At 43.3% G+C, this 19,617-nt stretch overlaps 1 long non-coding RNA gene across 19 annotated transcripts; it reads left to right on the top strand.

Moving 5' to 3' along the window:
* The first annotated feature begins 3,466 nt into the window (after positions 1–3,466).
* Positions 3,467–10,504, top strand: LOC123041665 (uncharacterized). 19 transcript variants are annotated; one of them, XR_006418610.1, is made up of 7 exons: positions 3,468–4,063; positions 4,926–5,041; positions 5,142–5,230; positions 5,529–5,977; positions 6,091–6,341; positions 6,660–7,181; positions 7,852–10,504. It is a non-coding gene; the product is annotated as an uncharacterized lncRNA (long non-coding RNA). The 19 variants fall into 19 exon arrangements; XR_006418620.1 differs by lacking the exon at positions 5,529–5,977 and having other exon boundaries at positions 3,474–5,041; positions 7,852–8,004; positions 8,946–9,065; positions 9,174–10,504; XR_006418614.1 differs by lacking the exon at positions 5,529–5,977 and having other exon boundaries at positions 3,474–5,041; positions 7,852–8,028; positions 8,946–9,065; positions 9,174–10,504.
* Positions 10,505–19,617: the final 9,113 nt, after the last annotated feature.

The raw sequence follows: 19,617 nt of genomic DNA, 5'->3' as shown, positions 1-19,617 counted from the left end.
ACTCCCCGCATCGCGTAGAGCCTCCGCGAAACCTCGCCGCCCTCGTTTACGCACCGCAGCCCCATCCCCGCTTGCACCCGAGCTTCGGCCGCCGCCGAGCTCGTCGCCGGCACCACTCCGGCCACTCCCCGGCCGCGCCACCACCACAGATGGATGTGGACGAGCGTCCGCATCCCGAAGCCGTGCTCCGCGCGCCAAACCGAGCCCTGTGGGCAAAACCCGAGGCTCGCCACCGTGGCTGGCCTCGCCGGCGTCAAGCCGCCGGTGGGGTTGACCACTTGACCACGGCGTAACCCCCCTGGGTCGATGACAGGTGGGGCCAGCCCCCCCTGCTAATTAGTTAGTTATTTTATTTTAACCACCCCCTCTGCTGACGCTGACAGGTGGGCCCCCGCCATCAGGTGATTAGCTTAAGCTAATCACCACCTAATCTAACCCTAGAGCCACTGACATGTGGGCCCTAGTGCCCTAATCCTTAATTAAACTAAAATAAACCCCCCCTGTTAACCTGTGACGCTGACATGTGGGTCCCCAGGTCAGGTTTGACCTGGAGGCACCCTGTTGACCTGCTGACGTCAAGGTGATGTCATGCTGACGTATTAAATGATTTTCTGGATTTAAAATAATTCAGGAAATTCCAGAAAATTATATAAACTTCTAAAATTCATAGAAAATTAACCGTAACTCCAAATTAAATAAATTATATATGAAAAATTATCAGAAAAATTCAAGGAATCCATCTGTACCATTTTCCTGCATGTTAGAACAACTTATAGCTGCTGTTTAGGCACAAATCAATTAAAGGGCATTTAAATAATCACATATGGAGTTTGAATTTGAATCTTGGATTCAAACCAACTGCATTTAATCTGGTTTTAGTTGCATTAGCCCAAAACACATTCATTTTGCCATGTCATGATCATGCATCATATTGTGCATTGCATTGATTGTGTTCCTTTTTGTGTTGCCGGTATTTGTCCCCTCTCGATAGACGTGATACCGATGATGTGATCGTTGACACTGATGAAGACTCAATGTTATCTTCAGAAGTGCCAGGCAAGCAAAACCCCCTTGTTCATTCCGATACAATCCTACTCTCTCGCTCCTGCTCTCTTTTAATGCATTAGGACAACACCGATTCATCTGTTACTTGCTGCGGTAGCTGAACCCCTTTATCCTCTGCATGACCTGTCATTGCCACAGTAAATAGATGAAACCCACTAGCATGAGTAGGAGTTGTTTGAGCCCTGTTGTGCCTACTCATTCATGCTTGTTTGTCATGCCTGCTACTGCTTAGAGTTGAGTCAGGTCTGATTCATCGGGGATGAATCAGAGGCGTGTGAACATGTCCTACTGTGTGTGAGCTAAGTGTGTGAACACGATTTGGTAAAGGTAGCGGTGAGAGGCCATGTAGGAGTACATGGTGGGTTGTCTCATTGCAGCCGTCCTCAGGAACTGAGTTCTGTGTTTGTGATCCATGATTCAGCTACTACCACGCATTGGGCCCGAAACCAATGGACCCCTCTCGGCTTCTTATTCACCCTTGTCCTCTGTCCAGGAGTTGCAAGTAGTTTCTGGTGTTTGTAGTATGCTGGAGGCCGTGGACAGCGCTGACCGTAGGGGTGGGCTGTGATGCGGTAGGCACGTGGCCGGGTAAACCGGGCGCCCGTTTGGTGTCTCGGGAACCCTGTTCACATCGTTTGGGGCTGTGAGCGAAACTCCGGCCGGATCTCCTCATGGATGGAACCCGAATAGGCGATAAACCTGGACTAGAGACTTGAGTGTTTAGGTAGGCCGTGGCCGACACCCACGTTGGGCTTCCGCTTGAAGGTTGCCGAGTACATGTCGTGTAAACGACGGTAAGTGGTGAGAGCGTGTGTGAAGAAGTACACCCCTGCAGGGTTAATATGATCTATTCGAATAGCCGTGTCCGCGGAAAAGGACTTCTGGGTTGCTTATATCAGTTCATAGACAAGTGAAAGTGGATACTCTAAAATACGCAAGATAAGCGTGAGTGCTATGGATGGCGTTCTCGTAGGGAGACGGGAGCGGATCCATAGTGGTGTATTGATATGGTGAATATGTGGACTCGTGTGCGCCACCTCAAAAGAGTACTTGCAGTCGTAGTTCAGGATAGCCACCGAGTCAAAGCTGGCTTGCTGCAGTTAAACCCCACCATCCCCTTTGTTGATAATGATGCATATGTAGATAGTTCTGATGTAAGTCTTGCTGGGTACATTTGTACTCACGTTTGCCTATTTTATGTTTTGCAGAGAGACTTCGGTCTCACTAGTAGTTTCACGTGGACTTCGACGTTTAGCTTGATACCTCAGCTACGATCTTGTGCCCTCGGCAGGATCTGATAGATAGTCAGGCTTCTCAGCCTTTTTCATTTATAGATGTCTGTACTCAGACATGATAGCTTCCGCTTGTGCTTTGACTTGTATGCTCTGATTGTTGGGTCATGAGACCCATGTTTGTAATATCTCGCTCCTCGGAGCCTATTGAATAAATTACTTGAGTCGTAGAGTCATTTTGTGATGCCATGTTGTATTGCACATATCGAGCATATTGTGTGTATGTTATTGAAATGCTTGGTATGTGTGGGATCTGACCACCTAGTTGTTTATCTTTAGTAGCCTCTCTTACCGGGAAATGTCTCCTAGTGTTTCCACTGAGCCATGGTAGCTTGCTACTGCTCCGGAACACTTAGGCTGGCCGGCATGTGTCCTTCTTCGTTCCTGTGTCTGTCCCTTCGGGGAAATGTCACGCTTTGAGTACCGGAGTCCTGTTAGCCCGCTACAGCCCGGTTTACCGGAGTCCTGCTAGCCCAGTGCTACAGCCCGGACCCACTTGCTGATGACCGACACGTTCGAAGCTGGGTCATGGATGCCTGTCCCTGTAAGTCTGTGCCACTTTGGGTTTACGACTAGCCATGTCAGCCCGGGCTCTTTATCATATGGATGCTAGCGACACTATCATATACGTGAGCCAAAAGGCGCAAACGGTCCCGGGCAAAGGTAAGACGACACCCGTGGGAATACCGTGCGTGAGGCCGCAAAGTGATATGAGGTGTTACATGCTAGATCGATGTGGCATTGAGTCGGGGTCCTGACATTTATCACCCGTAACATTAACCTGTACAAATTTATACGCTACAGTAGAGGCTGAATGGGTCGTCATTGTTCTGCTCCTAATGTAGTAATTATGATTAGTCCCATGCAACATTTTTTTGTATTTAGACATCTGGTACTATTTTTTGTTTGTTATTCAACCATGACAAAATATATATCATGTTACCTTTGTGTTTGCATGTAAATAATCTGGTCACATACTACACAAGGGGTAAAATCGTTTTTTTAGATCAGACTTAACACCGTTACTAGCCAAAACTGACGAAAATGTCACGTAAGGAACAAAATAAAGTTTTAATGACAAAAAGGGAAGAAACAAGTTTTTTGGGCCAAAAAAGAAGCAAATTTTAAGAAAGGGCCAAATAAAGAATTCTCTCCATCTATTTCCTACGATCCCTCAAGGACGCCCCAGCCCCCGAGACGATCCGCCGCCGAGATCCGAGACGATCCGCCGCCGCCGAGGACCGAGTGGAACCGCCGCCTCCACGTCGCCGCCGGCGGCGCTGGCCAGGCTCCCCACCGATGGGCGCGCCGGGTCGCCGCTCCTCGAGGCCAGTTCCCCTCGTTGCTCCAGATCGCGCCTCAGTTTGTGATCCCTTGGGGATCCTGCCAGGCCGCCGCCGCCGAGGACTGAGTGGAGACGCCGCCTCCACGTCGTCGCCGCCGGCGCTGGCCAGGCTCCCCACCGATGGGCGCGCCGGGTCGCCGCTCCTCGCGGCCAGTTCCCCTCGCTGCTCCAGATCGCGTCTCGGTTTGTAATCCCTTGGGGATCCTGCCGGTGCTTGAGGCGTCCGCGATGGTGCGGACTCAGGACCGAGCGGTGGGGCACATCATGCGTTCTGGTTGAGAGATTGGTCTGGCTGGCGTGGGAACTGAACTGCCGTCGATGGATTTTTTTGGTAGCTTGGCTGCATGTTGCTTCAGATTTGGTACTACCCCCATCTCTCTCTCTCTGTTTGTGTGTGTGTGGGCGTGCGCGCGAAGCAGTCGATCTCTAATTGCCGACTGCCGACCCATCGCCCCAATGGCCGTCGCATCAGTTCCATACCGCTACAGCACTGCCAGCCACCGTCGTTGTATTGCCTTGGATTCAGTTGTGGCTTCGGCTGGAACGGTGTTGTCTGATGCCCTGGTCCAAGCGGGTTTGGTCCGCTGATGCCAGGTATGAGATGCTCTTGAGACTGATCGCTCCATGTGGGCATGCGTGTAATGGGTATCATGGTCTGTAGAGGCAACCTTTTTTGGGTAGAAAAATGAGGGGTGATGATGATGATCAAGATAGTCGTGTTGTATGGGTACTAAATAGACCCTGAATGGGTGACCATGTTCGGGTTGCCCTTACAGCCCACACTTACCTCTCTTGCAGCCTGTTCAATTCATCGCCAATGTTGGATTATCTGTCCACGGTCGTTCTGACAAGTGCAAACCATGGCAGTTCTCTTACACTGTGATGGGTAGATTATGCAGCAAAAGATGTGAGTGTTGGGCTTGAGATGAAAGACAAAACTGAGTCCTCTTTTGCTACACTACAGATACTCATTGTTTCACAGTTGAGTTGCATTTTGTTTTGGATTTGGTACAATCGTCATCACACTCTCTTTCTCAAACACTAAACCAAATCAGTTGCATTACATTTTACCTCAAATCTTTGTCTATAGTCACTTATAGGATTAGAAGTTTGAATGAGCACAATCTGTATTAAACAGTATCTGCCCTTATTGTTTTTGACATGAAAATGATGTTTGCTTTACATTGAGCAACCACCTTATGTCCTTTAATATGTAATTGCAGGTAGTACATTGTAGATGCTGATCCAAAATGCATAGAAACATGGGTAGAGATGGGAACTATCAAAGCAATTGGAACTATCTGGGACGAACAGCGTCATCATCTTATACTGCTAACATGTAATACTTCATTTATGTACAACATAACGATGCCTCTTATGTATCTTTCTATTGTATTGAAACCATAACGCAATTAACTGTTGAATTTGCCCTGCAACAGGATTGACCGATCTAGGAGATACTTATGAGCTTCTGAAGCTCGATTGTTCAGATTATCATGGGCGAGATGACAATGAAGAGCCTGATATAGTAAGTGTCGATCTTCTGATCTTGGCATATAGCAAGTGTTTAGCTTCATAAATGAGTTCTGTAGTATGTGCCTTTCTTCTCCATAACTGGATGAAACATATGATTCAGAGGTCGAGGTCCTCTAAATGGAATTTGCAGACATTATCCTCAATAATTCAATTTGTACCAAACTTGATGGGTAACTTTATTTTAATATTCTGCTGGCCGTCATTTGCTCTATTTGTTTATTTATTTTCCTAGCAACTATGTGCTGTTACAAGCTTCATTCTGAATTTTGATGTAAATCTCATGTTCCTAGGTCCACCATGACATCAATGCACCATTGTCCCGCTATTTCATTACACCGGACAGTAATCATATTTTACTGGCAATCAGCTAATCAGTGACTATAGTGATGTTCTCATCATCAAGGCACTGCAAATAGGTGTTTGTGTAATTAAATTAGACATGTGGCCAAATTCTTCTAAAGATGACACTGATATTCTCCATCAAAGTACTGAATATGACTTCCGCTGACAGTACTCATAGTTATGCTTCCGTTACTGAAATCTTCATGAGTGTGGATCCTATATGATTCTCTTCATATAAAATACTACTATTTTGGGAAAGGCATCTAGCTGAGTTTTAATGAAACTCTTGAGCGAAAAATATTTCTAACGGTGTTAGAACGACAACTGACAAGGACTGCCACGATTAGAGCTACCATTTGGCCCCATGTTTCAGTATGCAGTCAAGCATGCAATAAAGGTAATGACAGGGCATTTTGTAGTTTCGGGTAGTGCATGTAGTTTTCGCCAAATTGTATGTTACAGTTAACATCGTAGGAGATTGGAATTCTGAATTTGGATGCTTTCATGCAGATCGAAGAAGTAGAATACTCCCTCCGATCCAAATTACTTGTCGTTGAAATAGATGCATCTATAATTGACATACATCTAAGATACATCCATTTCAGCAACAAGTAATACGGATTGGAGGGAGTATCAATTTTGCTGTGTTGAAGTCGTTATGGAGGTGACAAGGAATCTATATTGCTCTGTAGATGACGACATTGTGCATTGCAATATATATTGCTCTGTAGAAAAATACATTTATGTGGAGTATGCTTCAGGTAATTCACCAATGCATTTGTTTCATCATTTCTTTTTGACTATTAACTGCGTGAGCAAGTGTCTAATAATAGAAAAGTTCCCCATTGGGTCGCTACTACAACTAAATGGGCTTGTGAATAGCTGTAGAATGTACTCTATTTTGTTCCCCGTTGAAGGGCAATGTTCCTGTTGGTCTCTCAAAAGAACTGAAAGAAATGCAACCTTGACAATTGAATGCCCACATTCCTTGTTGGAGATCATAGAGCTATATACATTAATGAGTTATTATGTTGATGCACATTGCATTGCATTTACTAAACTTGTTTTCTTCTTACCAGATTCAGTGGTAATGTAATTTTGGTCGGGCAGGGGTTTGTGAAGAAAACTAGCAAGGTTCATAGATGCACCCAGGTGGAATGTTTACTTTCCAAATGTCAAGTATTTAAAAAAAATTAGACATATAAATGTCTGAGTCCTTTGTGTGCTTGTCAAATATCATGCAAAAATGATAAGGAGGACGAGGTTATGAGGTAATGTGCTCGGGCGGGAGGAAGAGGTACTGGTTCAAACCATGAAAGTTCTTAGCTCATAATTGCTACCAATTCTACAGAAAAGGTTGTGACTTTGTTAACCTGACTAGAGCTTTCATGTTATGTCAGTCCTTTATTTAGATGATTTAGCTGTTGACCTACCGTTCCTTTCTAGATGATTACTTGCAGTTCTTTTACTAAGGCAGTGCATCTAGGGTTTCTTTACTTGCTCACTGACCATTCAGTTCAATGACGGCCAATGCGGTAGAATCGAGGCTGCAACTCTAGCACTTCAAAGAGGAAAAGAAAACATGACTACTTCATGGCGAGGTAAGGAGTGGCTTAATTGAATCTGCTACATTGTTATTTTTACATTGAGATTGCAATCATACAAGGACTATTATTGATTATTCAATGACTCGATGTTAATTTTGATTTTAATTATACTGGTGAACAACTTAAAAATGTCGTAATATAATTATAGCAAATATATTATGGTATATTTCCTACAGAGATCAAGCAGAGCTAATCTACCGACTTCAGATTACTCTGTGCGATAGTGTGCAACTTTCGGAAGTACATTTTTCTCTTATAAAATCAATGATGAGTGGTCCATTAGGTTTCTGTGATTAAAAAGGTTGTAGACAACTTCACAAGAAAAATCATTGGAGCTTGGTCTTGGCGATTACATTTTCAATTAGGTATTCCAGTCTGAAAGGGAGATTATTTTGTTGATGGTACAGGATGGTGCAATTTTTATGATTGATTGCTTTATTACTGCTGAATATTTGCGATGTTGGCCTGTTTGGCGCTTGTTATTGCGAGTCCTTATTTGTTCGGGCTTCCCTTCTGCTTTATCTCTTATTACGTGACAACTTTAGCTTTGATTTTTGTCTCTCTGGAGTTCCCTAAAGAATTACTTAGAGTAATGCCTATCCCCCCCCCCCCCCCCCCCCCCCAACTCTAAATTGTACCAATGCAAAGTTATTACTTTGAGCAGAGAAGAGGAGGGCAGCGAGGAGCGAACATGGGGATGGGTGGCTGGGGCGTTTCTTGCACGAGGATGGGGAAATTGGAGTTATCCAAGACCGGAAATGTCCCTGTTGCTCTTAGGAAGGATACTTTATTTTTCAGTCATTTGCTATTACTCCAAGTAAGAACTGCGATTTTGCAAAGAGTAAGCCATTTCTTGTGAATCTTGTAAGTTTCTGCATTTTGTAGTTCAAGAGCTCCTGGTTTGGTTTGGCCTCGATCCAAACACGTTGTTAGACTTTCAGTCCATGGGCTCGGTAAATCGAGATCGAGAGATGTCGTAGACTTTCAACCCATGGCCTCAGTAGATCGAGAGAGGGAGAGAGTAGTTAGGTGGCGGCGGCGGCTCCGGAGCACGAGTGCGACAGCGGCAACAGAGCATGAGCGGGCATGGACTGGGGACTAGAACATGGATGTGGAAGATGGAGCGACATCTGTGGTGCGACACCGTGTGGCGGTTGTCCGAGGTGTTGTCGATGTGGAGCGGTGCCATTTGGACTGAAGCCTAGCATCCTAAGATGGCAGGCTGGTGTCAACGCCGCTAGGGGTGGTGCCGATGGAGGCGCTGGGACGAGGTAGCGATGTAGGGGTCGAGAGTAGCTGTTGTATGTGTGTGTGTCCCCTCCATTGATTTGTGACCAAGCCCACGGGAAATCTAGCCAGCAACTGGTAGTGTCTTTCTGAATTGTGGAGTCTTTCGCTGAGGCCATGCATTGAGAAGGTGAACTTCTGATGCATCTATCATCCATGGGCTAAAAATTGAATTATCAACAAGTATGATGATAGCCAGTGTTACTGTGATCTCCAAAGAACAATAACTATGCAACATAGTGCTGAACTTTGACATTTTCGTTTTGTTATAAATTTCCTTTTAATATTTCGTAATTTATTTAATTAATCTTTCTATTAATATTTGGTTTCACTATAGTAAATTTATTTGAAGGTCTCCATGATGGCATAATTCAATGTAGATTGATGTGTCGATTATTTTGTCATGCATTTATTTGCCCAACATTACCTAGATACTTAGTGCCATTACAATGACATCCTGTTTTATTTCAGAAAGTGATTGCTCCATCACATACACATTAAAAGAAATTGCACAACTGCACCATGGCTATCCAGTATATCAAGCAAGATTAATCTAAACATACCTTACAACATCTCATTACTCCCATCGAGGTAATCTAAACATGTTCTTAATGGCGACAAATTTGAGCAGAAGATATTCTTAATGGCAACAAGTAACTAATTCTTTCGTTTCTATGGAATATGTAAATTCATATGCAGGTAAGCAGGTTAATCTAAACATGCCTTACAGTATCCCATTACTCTTGTTGAAGTTTTATACTGTTAGATTTCACCTTTGTTTGTATTAAATATCTGAAGTAACGGAGCTTGATTTTCAGTTTTGATTTTTCACTCACTTCATAGCCAACATTACAGTGGTATATGTTGTATGTATTTCAGCACTATACTTTTCCCTCGGTCTATATAGTTACTGTTACTTGCCTAAAAGACCGGGAATTTTCGTTGTTCCGTTTCAACAACACGGTATAAATCTAAATAGTTACTATTACCTGAGGACAACTTGTCTTCCCCAACATGGGATTTCTTGTTAACTCTACTCATCTTCGATGTTTATACATGATTGGCAAGTGTCAGCAACTTATCGTGTTCACTTTTGGTTAGCAAAGGTTTTGATATAACAGTCAGATATTTATGTTTGGGATTAGCTCATAGGTTAGACTCTGGGTTCCCTTCCCCTCTGTCGATTGCTCCAGCAGCGAGAGGGTGGGGGAGCCCCTGTTCTCTGCTTTGGTGTGTATATAGGGTGTGTGGGTTGGTTTCTAGCTGGCAGCGCTCAGGAGGCAGATGTGCTGCCGATGCGAATAAAATTGGTGTTGTTCCTTTCCCTATGCGTTGTCATCCTTTGGGCCTTGACGGGGTGTGTGCAGATTGGTGTCTCGGGATCCGTTGGACCTGTCGAGCTTTGGTGTTTCTGGGTATGGCCATCGCGATGGAGAAGGTTGCCATGCCGTGGAGATTTCGTCTCCTGGCTTCGTCCCCATGGTGGCTGGGCGTGCTTCATCCCTCATCATGGAGCCTAGGAGTCATGTTCAGGAGTTGGAGCGGCGCCAGATCTCCCCATGTCTCGTCCTTAGTGGTTCTTCATCATGTTGCATCTCCGGTGTGCTGGTCCGACTGGACCGAGGTTGACGACTTCCTGGCTGCAAAGAACCTGTCTACACTCCACAAGATCATGCCGGCAAAATGTAGAGCGGCGCCTGATCTCCCCATGCCTCGTCCTCGGTGCTTCTTTGTCATGTTGCACCTTCGGTGTGATGGTTCTACTGGACAGGGGTTAACGACTTCCCGGTCGCGAAGAATCCGTCCGCACTCTACAAGGTAACGTCGGCTCCATGTTGGAGCGGGAGCGCGCCTTGAGCCCGCATCTGAGTTTGTTGTATCTGAGTTTGCGGTGGGTCGAAGCCCCAAGGACTTGATTGTGATTTGTGTTTTCTCTAGGGTGCTTATACCACTGGTGTTCTTTAATATATGACCTGGGTCTTCTCCACAAGAAAGGGTGATATCTATCATTTGTAATGCATTGCACACTACAGAGTTATGTGTTTGTGCTACTTTCTTTATTTTGTGCATCAGATATGAAAGTCTACATCGTTGGATTTCATTTTTATTTTGAAAACCCATTGCAAGTGAAGTTGATTTCAATTATTTCTTGTATATTATTGGCTACTTTTTTATACATGTGAAATTTGACATGCCTTATGCTTATATATGCAGCTAGTAATTTTTTTTAAATGCCCGTGGCAACGCACGGGCAGTCTACTAGTAGTGATAGCATTTATCTGTTCATTACTCTACTATGTTACATTGCCAACATATTTCATGTGCTGATTCGTTTTCGGGCTGCAACGTATCATGTTGCAGACTTTTCAGATGACGAGTAAGACGCCGTAGGTCGTTTGCCATGCATTTAGCTATGCCGTTGGAGTTGATGGATTCACTTTATCTTTCAAGCCTTCCGCTGTTATCTTATTTAGATGACCTTAAACCATATTTATTGTAATAAGTTCTCTTTGGAGACCATCTATGTAATAAGTGTGTGATTGCTACTCTGTTATAAATCCTTCCAATACTGTGTGTGTCAGCATTACCGATCTAGGGATGACACTGAATCAGAGAGACTTGACCATCTGAGGTCGGGTCACTACAGTCATCATCCTCTTATTAAAAAGCACCATTTGGAGAGCACCACTGTCATTTGCATCTATTACTGTTAGTTTACATTGAGTATGACTTGAATGGATCTCTTTTACCATGAATTACAATTTCCAGTCAGCCCTTGATCTTCAGGGGTGCTTTGCATTTATGTTTTGCTATCTCAGAAAGGGCTAGCGAGATACCATCTTATTATATCATATTATGATTGTTTTGAGAAACTGTTGTCATCTGAGATTTATTATTATTGCTCGCTAGTTGATTATGCCATTGATATGAGTAAACATGAAACCAAAGTGAATATGGTTAGTTCATAATCTTTGCTGAAAACATCAATGCTGGCTTTACATATTTACAACAATAAGGGCAAACAGAGTTTGTAAAAGTTTTTTCTTTATCACTTTCAGTTTGTCAACTGAATTGCTTGAGGACAAGCAAAGGTTTAAGCTTTGGGGAGTTGATACGTCTCCAACGTATCTACTTTTCCAAACACTTTTGCCCTTGTTTTGGACTCTAACTTGCATGATTTGAATGGAACTTACCCAGACTCGCGCTGTTTTCAGCAGAATTGCCATGGTGTTATTTTTGTGCAGAAATAAAAGTTCTCGGAATGACCTAAAAATCAACGGAGATTATTTTCGGAATATATAAAAAATACTGGAAGAACAATCCACGTCAGGGGGCCCTCTGCCTCGTTGGCCTCCTGACGCTCCACCGACCTCAACTCCAACTCCATATATTCATGTTCAGGGAGAAAAAATTAGAGAGAAGGATTCATCGCGTTTTATGATACGGAGCCGCCGCCAAGCCCTAAACTCTCTCGGGAGGGCTGATCTGGAGTCCGTTCGGGGCTCTAGAGAGGGGAATCCGTCGCCATTGTCATCATCAACCTTCCTCCATCACCAATTCCATGATGCTCACCACCGTGCGTGAGTAATTCCATCGTAGGCTTGCTTGACGGTGATGGTTTGGATGAGATTTATCATGTAATCGAGTTAGTTTTGTTAGGGTTTGATCGCTAGTATCCACTATGTTCTGAGATTGAAGTTGCTATGACTTTGCTATGCTTAATGCTTGTCACTAGGGCCCGAGTGCCATAATTTTAGATCTGAACCTATTATGTTTTCATGAATATATGTGACTTCTTGATCATATCTTGCAAGTTAATAGTCACCTATTATGTGTTATGATCCGTTAACCTCGAAGTGACAATAATCGAGACCATTACCGGTGATGACCGTAGTTTGAGGAGTTCATGTATTCACTATGTGTTAATGCTTTGGTCCGGTACTCTATTAAAAGGAGGCCTTAATATCCCTTAGTTTCCAATAGGACCCCACTGCCACGGGAGGGTAGGACAAAGATGTCATGCAAGTTCTTTTCCATAAGCACGTATGACTATATTTGGAATACATGCCTACATTACATTGATGAGTCGGAGCTAGTTCTTTGTCACCCTATGTTATAACCGTTGCATGAGGAATCGCATCCGACATAATTATTCATCACTGATCCATTGCCTACGAGCTTTTCACATATTGATCTTTGCTTAGTTACTTTTCCGTGCTATTTTTACAATCACTACAAAACTATTACTATTACCTTTGCCATCGTTACCACTATTATCATATTACTTTGCTACTAAATACCTTGTTGCAGATATTAAGTTTCCAGGTGTGGTTGAATTGACAACTCAGCTGCTAATACTTGAGAATATTCTTTGGCTCCCCTTGTGTGGAATCAATAAATTTGGGTTGAATACTCTACCCTCAAAAACTGTTGCGATCCCCTATACTTGTGGGTTATCACTGAACGCTATATATATATATTCCCAATGATGTATGGCTATCCTATGATGTTTGAGTAGATCCATTTTGTCCTATGGGTTAATTGATGATCGTGATTGATTTGAGTTGCATGTTTTATTATTGGTGTTGTCCTATGGTGCTCTCCATGTCGCGCAAGCGTGAGGGATCCCCGCTGTAGGGTTTGCAATATGTTTATGATTTGCTTATGGTGGGTGGGGTGAGTGACAGAAGCACAAACCCGAGTAAGTAAGTTGTTTGCGTATGGGAGTAAAAGAGGACTTGATGCCTTATAATGCTATGGTTGGGTTTTACCTTAATGATCTTTTGTAGTTGCAGATGCTTGCTAGAGTTTCAATCATAAGTGCATATGATCCAAGAAGAGAAAGTATGTTAGCTTATGCCTCTCACTCAAATAAAATTGCAATAATGATTACCGGTCTAGTTATCGATTGTCTAGGGACAAATAACTTTCTCGTGACAAAAAGCTCTCTACTGAAACTAACTTAGTTGTGTTATCTAAACAGCCCCTACCTTTTATTTACGTGCTCTTTATTATCTTGCAAACCTATCCAACAAAACCTACAAAGTACTTATAGTTTCATACTTGTTCTAGGTAAAGAGAACATTAAGCGTGTGTAGAGTTGTATCGATGGTCGATAGAACTTGAGGGAATATTTGTTCTAACTTTAGCTCCTCGTTGGGTTCGACACTCCTACTTATCGAAAGAGGCTACAATTGATCCCCTATACTTGTGGGTTATCAAACGGGGAGGCGCCGTCCGTTCGGCGCTTGGATCGGATCTTCCGTGATTTGAATCGACGCGAGTACGACTCCATTGACCGCGTTCTTGTATCGCTTCCGCTTAGTGATCTTCAAGGGTATGAAGATGCACTCCCTCTTTCTCATTGCTAGCATCTCCTAGATTGATCTTGGTGACACGTAGGAATTTTTTTGAATTATTACTACGTTCCCCAACAGTGGTATCAAAGCTAGGTCTATGCGTAGATTCTATGCACGAGTAGAACACAAAGTAGTTGTGGGCGGTGATTTGTTCGATTTTCTTACCGTTACTAGTCTTATCTTGATTCAGCGGCATTGTGGGATGAAGCGGCCCGGACCGACCTTACACGTACACTTACGTGAGACTGGTTCCACCGACTGACATGCACTTGATCCATAAGGTGGCTAGCGGGTGTCTGTCTCTCCCACTTTAGTCGGATCGGATTCAATGAAGAGGATCCTTATGAAGGGTAAATAGCAATTGACATATCACCGTTGTGGCTTTTGTGTAGGTAAGAAACGTTCTTGCTAGAAACCCATGGCAGCCACGTAAAACATGCAACAACAATTAGAGGACGTCTAACTTGTTTTTGCAGGGTATGCTATGTGATGTGATATGGCCAAAAGGATGTGATGAATGATATATGTGATGTATGTGATTGATCATGTTCTTGTAATAAGAATCACAACTTGCATGTCGATGAGTATGACAACAGGCAGGAGCCATAAGAGTTGTCTTAATTTATTGTATGACCTGCGAGTCAATGTAAACGACATGTAATTACTTTACTTCATTGCTAATCGTTAGCCATAGTAGTAGAAGTAATAGTTGGCGAGACAACTTCATGAAGACACGATGATGGAGATTATGGTGTCATGCCGGTGACGAAGGTGATCATGCCGCGCCTCGAAGATGGATATCAAAGGCGCAAGATGATATTGGTCATATCATGTCACTTTATGATTTGCATGTGATGTTTGTCATGTTTACATCTTATTTCTTTAGAATGACGGTAGCTTAAATAAGGTGACCCCTCACTAAAATTTCAAGAGATGTGTTCCTCCTAACTATGCAACGTTGCGAAGGTTCGTTGTTTTGAAGCACCACGTGATAATCGGGTGTGATAGATTCTAACGTTCGCATACAACGGGTGTAAGCTAGATTTACACATGCGAAACACTTAGGTTGACTTGACGAGCCTAGCATGTACAGACATGGCCTCAGAACACGAGAGACCGAAAGGTCGAACATGAGTCGTATAGTAGATACGATCAACATGGAGATGTTCACCGTTGATGACTAGTCTATCTCACGTGATGATTGGACACGACCTAGTCGATTCGGATCATGTATCACTTAGATGACTAGAGGGATGTCTATCTGAGTGGGAGTTCATTAGGTTATTTGATTAAATGAACTTAATTATCATGAACTTGGTCTAAAAATGTCTTTTACGATATATCTTGTAGATCAAATGGCGCACGCTAATGTTTCCCTCAACTTCAATGCGTTTCTAGAAAAAACTAAGCTGAAAGACGATGGTAGCAACTATACGGATTAGGTCCGTAACTTGAGGATCATCCTCATAGCTGCCAAGAAAGCATATGTCCTTGAAGCACCGCTAGGTGACGCACCCATTTTCCTAGCAACTCAAGACGTTATGAACGCCTGGTAGTCATGCAGTGATGATTACTCCCTGGTTCAGTGCGGCATGCTTTACAGCTTAGAACCGGGGCTCCAAAAGCGTTTTGAGCAATACGGAGCATATGAGATGTTCCAAGGGTTGAAAATGGTTTTCCAAGCTCATGCCCGGGTCGAGAGATATGAAGTCTCCGACAAATTCTACAGTTGTAAGATGGAGGAAAACAATTCTTTCAGTGAGCATATACTCAAAATGTCTGGGTTGCACGACCGCTTGTCTCAGCTGGGAGTTAATCTTCCAGATGACTCGGTCATTGACAGGATCCTTCAGTCACTTCCACCTAGCTACAAGAGCTTTGTGATGAACTACAATATGCAAGGGATGGAAAAGTCCATTCCTGAGTTATATTCAATGCTGAAATCAGCGAAGGTGGAGATCAAAAAGGAACATCAAGTGTTGATGGTGAATAAGGCCACTAGTTTCAAGAAAAGCAAGGGTAATAAGAACTTCAATAAGGACGGCAAGGGAGTTGCCGCGCCCGGTGAATCAGTTGTCGGGAAGAAGCCAAAGAATGGACCCAAGCCCTAGACTTAGTGCTTTTATTGCAAGGAAAATGGTCACTAGAAACGGAACTGCCCCAAGTACTTAGCGGATAAGAAGGCTGGCAACGCCAAAGGTATATGTGATATACATGTTATTGATGTGTACCTTACCAGTGCTCGTAGTAGCTCTTGGGTATTTGATACCGGTGCAGTTGCTCATATTTGTAACTCAAAATAGGAGCTGCGGAATAAGTGGAGACTGGCGAAGGACGAGGTGATGATGCGCGTAGGGAATGGTTTGAAGGTCGATGTGATCGCCATCGGCACGCTACCTCTACATTTACCTACGTGGTTAGTTTTAAACCTCAATAATTTTTATTTAGTGGCATCTTTGAGCATGAACATTGTATCTAGATCTCGTTTAATGCGAGATGGCTACTCATTTAAATCCGAGAATAATGGTTGTTCTATTTATATGAGAGATATGTTTTATGGTCATGCCCCGCTGGTCAATGGTTTATTTTTATTGAATCTCGAACGTGATATTACACATATTCATAGTGTGAATGACAAAAGATTTAAGGTTGATAATGATAGTCCCACATACTTGTGGCACTGCCGCCTTGGTCACATTGGTGTCAAATGCATGAAGAAACTCCATGCAGATGGACTTTTGGAGTCTCTTGATTATGAATCATTTGACACGTGCGAACCATGCCTCATGGTAAAAATGACCAAGACTCTGTTCTTCGGACAATGGAGCGAGCAACCAACTTAGAAACACAAGTCTGGGACCTTTGAAAAGTTCAAGGAATTTCAGAGTGAGGTAGAGAATCAACGTGATAGGAAAATAAAGTTCTTATGATCAGATCGTGGAGGGGAATACTTGAGTCACGAGTTTGGCACTCACTTAAGGAAATGTTGAATTATTTCACAGCTCATGCTTCCTGGAACACCTCAGCATAATGGTGTGTCCGAATGTCGTAATCGCACTCTATTGGATATGGTGCGAGCTATGATGTCTCTTACCGATCTACCACTATCATTTTGGGGTTATGCTTTAGAGACTCCCGCATTCACTTTAAATAGGGCTCCGTCGAAATCCGTTGAGACAACATCGTATGAATTATGGTTTGGGAAGAAACCTAAGCTGTCGTTTTTGAAAGTTTGGGGATGCGATGCTTATGGTTAGACACTTCAACCTGAAAAGCTCGAACCCAAGTCAAAAAAATGTGTCTTCAAAGGATACCCTAAGGAAATTATTGGGTATACCTTCTACCTCAGATCCAAAGGCAAGATCTTTGTTGCCAAGAATGGATCCTTTCTGGAGAAAGAGTTTCTCTCGAAAGAAGTTAGTGGGAGGGAAGTAGAACTTGATGAGGTACTGCCTCTTGAACCGGAAAGTAGCGCAACTTAGGAAGATGTTTTTGTGGTGCCTGCACCAACTAGAGAGGAAGTTTATGATGATGATGATCATGAAACTTCGGATCAAGTTGCTACTGAACCTCGTAGGTCCACAAGGACACGTTCCGCACCAGAGTGGTACGACAACCCTGTTCTGGAAATAATGTTGTTAGACAACGGTGAACCTTCGAACTATGAAGAAGCGATGTCGGTCCCGGATTCCAACTAATGGCTTGAAGCCATGAAATCCGAGATAGGATCCATATCTAAAAATGAAGTATGGACTTTGACAGACTTGCCCGATGATCGGCAAGCCATAGAGAATAAATGGATCTTTAAGAAGAAGACTGACACGGATGGTAATGTGACCGTCTATAAGACTCGACTTGTCACTAAGGGTTATCGAAAAGTTAAAGGGGTTGACTACGATGAGACCTTCTCACCCGTAGCGAAGATGAAGTCCGTCCAAATCATGTTAGCAATTGCCGCATTCTATGATTATGAGATATGGCAAATGGACGTCAAACGACATTCCTTAATGGTTTCCTTAAGGAAGAATTGTATATGATGCAGCCGGAAGGTTTTGTCGATCCTAAGAATGCTGACAAGGTATGCAAGCTCCAGCGCTCCATCTATGGGCTGGTGCAAGCATCTCGGAGTTGGAGCATTTGCTTTGATGAAATGATCAAAGCGTTTGGGTTTATGCAGACTTATGGAGAAGTCTGTGTTTACAAGAAAGTGAGTGGGAGCTCTGTAGCATTTCTCATATTATATGTGGATGACATACTATTGATGGGAAATGATATAGAACTTTTGGAAATCATAAAGGCCTACTTGAATAAGTGTTTTTCAATGAAGGGCCTTGGAGAAGCTGCTTACATATTAGGCATCAAAATCTATAGAGATAGATTGAGACGCCTCATTGGTCTTTCACAAAGCACATACCTTCACAAGATATTGAAGAAGTTCAATATGGATCAGTCCAAGAAGGGGTTCTTACCTGTATTGCAAGGTGTGAGATTGAGCACGTCTCAATGCCCGACCTCGGCAGAAGATAGAGAAAAGATGAGTGTCATCCCCTATGCCTCAGCCATAGGGTCTATTATGTATGCCATGCTGTGTACCAAACCTGACGTGAACCTTTCCGTAAGTTTGGTAGGGAGGTACCAAAGTGATCCCGGTATGGAACACTAGACAGTGGTCAAGAATATCCTAAAGTACCTGAAAAGGACTAAGGATATGTTTCTCATTTATGGAGGTGACGAAGATCTCGCCGTAAAGGGTTACATCTATGCTAACTTAGACACAGATCTAGATGACTCCAAGTCACAATCCGGATATGTGTACATTTTGAATGGTGGGGCAGTCAACTGGTGCAGTTGCAAGCAAAGCGTTGTGGCGGGATCTACATGTGAAGTGGAGTACATAGCTGCCTCGAAGACAGCACAGGAAGAAGTCTGGATGAAGGAGTTCATCACCGACCTAGGAGTCATTCTCAATGCATCGGTCCCGATGACTCTCTTCTGTGACAACACTGGAGCTATTGCCCTTGCCAAGGAGCCCAGGTTTCACAAGAAGACCAGGCATATCAAGCGTCGCTTCAACTCCATTCATGAATATATTCAAGATGGAGACATAGATATTTGTAAAGTGCATACGGATCTGAATGTCGGAGATACGTTGACTAAACCTCTTCCACGAGCAAAACATGATCAACACTAGAACTCTATGGGTGTCCGATTCATCACAATGTAACTAGATTATTGACTCTAGTGCAAGTGGGAGACTGTTGGAAATATGCCCTAGAGGCAATAATAAAGTGGTTATTATTATATTTCCTTGTTCATGATAATTGTCTATTGTTCATGCTATAATTGTATTAACCGGAAACAGTAATACATGTGTGAATACATAGATCACAACATGTCCCTAGTGAGCCTCTAGTTGACTAGCTCGTTGATCAATATATAGTTGTGGTTTCCTAACCATGGACATTGGATGTCGTTGATAACGGGATCACATCAATAGGAGAATGCTGTGATGGACAAGACCCAATCCTAAGCGTAGCACAAGATCATGTAGTTCGTTTGCTAGAGGTTTTCTAATGTCAAGTATTGTTTCCTTAGACCATGAGATTGTGCAACTCCCAAATACCGTAGGAGTGCTTTGGGTGTATCAAACATCACACCGTAACTGGGTGACAATAAAGGTGCACTACATGTGTCTCCGAATGTGTATGTTGGGTTGGCACGAATCGAGACTTGGATTTGTCACTCCGTATGACGGAGAGGTATCTCTGGGCCCACTCAGTAAT

Source organism: Triticum aestivum, chromosome 1A (assembly GCF_018294505.1).
Source record: "Triticum aestivum cultivar Chinese Spring chromosome 1A, IWGSC CS RefSeq v2.1, whole genome shotgun sequence".
Classification (NCBI taxonomy): Eukaryota; Viridiplantae; Streptophyta; class Magnoliopsida; order Poales; family Poaceae; genus Triticum; species Triticum aestivum.
The sequence above is the reverse complement of the archived record's forward strand: the minus strand, read 5'-3'. Positions and strand labels throughout refer to the sequence as shown.